Source organism: Tursiops truncatus, chromosome 14 (assembly GCF_011762595.2).
Source record: "Tursiops truncatus isolate mTurTru1 chromosome 14, mTurTru1.mat.Y, whole genome shotgun sequence".
NCBI classification, from domain to species: Eukaryota; Metazoa; Chordata; class Mammalia; order Artiodactyla; family Delphinidae; genus Tursiops; species Tursiops truncatus.
This window is the reverse complement of record NC_047047.1, coordinates 19,953,554-19,957,330: the sequence shown is the minus strand read 5'-3', so window position 1 is coordinate 19,957,330 and position 3,777 is coordinate 19,953,554. Positions and strand designations below refer to the sequence as shown.

General features: G+C 40.4%; 1 pseudogene; it reads right to left on the bottom strand.

Annotated features, from left to right (window-relative positions):
• Positions 1–2,284: 2,284 nt before the first annotated feature.
• On the bottom strand, positions 2,285–3,294 carry LOC101328579 (guanine nucleotide-binding protein subunit alpha-13 pseudogene; annotated as a pseudogene).
• Positions 3,295–3,777: the final 483 nt, after the last annotated feature.

The window sequence follows — 3,777 nt, the reverse complement described above, 5'->3', positions numbered from 1 at the left end:
TATAAGGGCAGTTCTTCTGGGTCTTTGTTCTCCTCTGGCCAATTATCTTGCTTCTTTTCCCACATCTGACCTGTCTTAGGGCCCTCCCCAGTATGCATGCACATCTTTTTTTAAGATGGATTCCAGTGCAGAGGCCTATGGGAGGTTGACGCCACCTGTTATGGGGTGACGACCCCTCCCTTTTTGACCCTCCAAGGAGCCTTCCTGTGCATGTACAGTTAGGGAGGTTTTCTTGACTTCAGGAGTGATAGATGTGGTCATTTTATCTCTTTATTCCAGCAGACCTCAACTCCTGCCATTAACTTTATCCTTGAAGTGTCTAGGGAAAACAAAGCTCCAGTTTATTCCACTTGACAGACTCCAGCTGTTCACCCAGGGCTCCGTCTACCTCCTACCTCCCAGTGCTCTCTTTGGTAAATTACTCCAGACCACACCCAGCATACTGTGACTCTTCCTTTCCTGAACCCTTATGGGTGCCCATTTTCAGCCTCATTCATTTGGTGCATAATCATGAGCTAACTTGGGACAGTTCTCAGATTGTTATATTAAATTGTAATTTGTCTTTTGTATTGATGTTTAACTTTTTTTTCACATTTTAATACTTGGCTATCTTCCAGATTTATTTTATGAGTTGATATGGTATAAAGCATATGGTTTTCTAACTGTATTCCACCAAATCTTAGGGGTTCCTGGAAATATGACTGGGGAGGGCGAGGGTATAGACTGGAATTTGTGGTTCCCCAACAACTTCTACCTGAACACCTCTGCTTTGATCTGTTTTTATACCAAATCTATGCATCTGATTACTTTTGAGAAAAGCATTCAGACTAAAGATGTTTGAAAACTGTGAATGAGTTTTCCCAGAAAACTTGGAGAGGAACCCAGACTTGGAAAAGAGAGAGTGGATTTTATGTCCACTTTTAACTGTTCACTGTCTTCTACTTTAGTTTCCTCATTTAAAAAATTACAAGGTCAACACATATTACCTTACATCTCTTCCACTGTAGAAGTTAATGATGCTAAGAAAACTAGCTTTATTAAAATATAGTGACATCTGATTTTTTTATTTTTAAAAAATGTTTATGGAAAGTATATATTTATTTAGACCATTCTATTATGAAGTTGCTTGCAGTTTTTAGTTGCTGTTATGGCCAGAATGTTCTACATATGGTACATTAATTATATAATAATTAAATATGAAAAAGGCAAATTCTTTTCCACTCTTTCCTTTTGATCAAAATATTATATATGGCATTCATGTACCTTTGGCTCTTTGGTACCACTTGCAAACCCTTAATTAGCATCATACCAGAAATCCTTGTATAAACTTTAAAACCTTGAGAATGTTGTCTTCAAAAACCACAGAATTCAAAAACAAGGTGAGGTGGGTGTACAAGCAGTTTAAAAAACATGAAGGCTAGATCTGTGTAAACTTAGAGAATGTCATTCCTTAGATCAATTTTTTTTCCAATATCTTTTTCAAAGTAGGAGGCCACCATAAAGATATGTAACAGATGTAAGGCAGAGGAAAGATCTTAAACTTGCTTGTTTTGCTTGTCCTCATACCTACAGTATTTAAGGATGCCAGTAGTTGGCACCAACAGAGTATTCAGTTTTAAAAGTGGAAAAATTTAAAGCCTGAAGTTTACCTAGTTTGAGGTCTGCTAGGAGATTACCACTTAACTGAAATCATATCCATACTGAAACAGATCAAAACCTGAACTTTGCAGATTATGTTATTCAGCAGGTTTCAGCCACAAACCAAAGTCTGCAGATGAGGGACTAAGATTTCCAAGAAGTTAAGCATAGAATCAAGATTTTTCTAATTCTAGAGAAATGCAACTCAAAACTACAATGAGTTACCACCTCACAAGGTGGTTCAGTGGTTAAGAATCCGTCTGCCAATGCAGGGGACACGGGTTCGAGCCCTGGTCCAGGAAGATCCCACATGCCGCAGAGCAATTAAGCCTGTGCGCCACAACTACTGAACCTGCGCTCTAGAACCCGTGAGCCACAGCTACTGAGCCCGCATGCCACAACTACTGAGCCCGCATGCCACAACTACTGAAGCCCACGCACCTAGAGCCTGTGCTCCACAGCAAGAGAAGCCGCTGTCATGAGAAGCTCATGCACCGCAACGAAGAGTAGCCCCCGATTGCCGCAGCTAGAGAAAGCCCATGCACAGCAACGAAGACCCAATGCAGCCAAAAATAAATAAAATAAATAAATTAAAAAAAATAAAAACACGAGAAGATACTAGAATAACAAGTTTTTTTTTTGTGCATCACTGTAGAATAAGATGCTTAAAGTTGTCATGAGGAATAGTACCTGGCACATCTCGGAAAATAAGGCGGATGTTTCCATGTTGATAGTACTGTGAGGTGCTGGTATAAGAGCTTATGCTGCTGGTCCTGGCATTTGTTAATAGCAACATTCCCCCAGGAGCTTTTAGATGTCTCTTAAGCAGTGAGAATCCTCTTCAAATTCTAAGAAATAATCTCTGGGGCTCAACATTTGCACTTTCTCCTCAAGCAAGTCTGTCTCATTTAAGAAAAGAATTATGGCGACATTGCTGAAAACCTGGTTATTGACAATCCTTTCAAAAATGCTCAGAGATTCTGTAAGGCATTGGTCATCTATCTTGCCTACCATCTGGTCAAACTCACTGGAAGAAATAAGGAAGCATTCAAACCGACATTTCCTTTTTGATCTTTGACTGCCTACATCAGACATTTTGAAAGGAACATAGTAAGTTTCAAATTTGTACTTAGGAATATTTTGTTAGGTATTCTGCAAAGCAGAATATCCTCTTGTAATGGAATGTATCTGGCTCTTCGAGCTTATCCATTCTCAAGGAACTAGTTTTACAGATTCACCCAGCTGAAATTACCCATGGTTGTCATGTGCTTCCATCTGCCCACTGTGCCCTCATAGCAGAAGAATATTGAGAAAACGAAACAAAAACCTGGCATTGTCACCATTCCCTGGGCCACCATGGGTGGCCAGGGTTGTCAGCTGTCATCATCTTGTCTTTATTGAGTTGGTTTGAATTACCTCCCCAAGGAATACGAAGCTTCTCTTGAAATCTACAAGCACTTGCATACCTTTGGTCATGTTGCTGGAGATAGTGGGGTGAAACCCCTCACCAGCGCTCTTAAGCGTCCTGCCTGTGGATGACCCACATCAGCTTCAGGAAGATGGACCTGCTGCTCTGGTTTGCTCCTAGAAGCCCGGTTTTTCATGAACTGCTTCAGGTAGGTCTGACTTTTCCCAGGACAGGCATTTGTCCATCTCCCTAGATTCTGCTGCTGCCTGGCTTGCCTTCCGTTACCACACAGCTGGGTAAGTGTACTGAAAGCGCAGACAGAAAGCGAGGAAGTCCTGAGGTTTCATTTTCCCTCCAAACAGTATTAACCACTGTAAAGAGTCTCCTTGGAGTTTAGTACAAGAGCATCTCTTTTGGAGGACAAGAACTGAACTTGAATCCTGGGTCTACAAATGAGGAATCCTGGGCAAATTACTTAACATTATTGAATCTCAATTTCCTCATTTCCAAAATAAAGATAATCATAACTGTCTCTCAGGATTGCTGTGAACAGCAAATGAGGAGAGCAGTAGTCTAAAATGGTTAGCCCAGCGCTTGGCACTTAGGTGTCTGGACTATGTTACCTCCTTTTGCTTCTCTGTAATTACCTTTTTTTCAGACTTATTTATGAATGACTTTGGAAATTTTTCTCAATAATCAAACATTTAAAAGATGAAAGTTTGTCACTATTC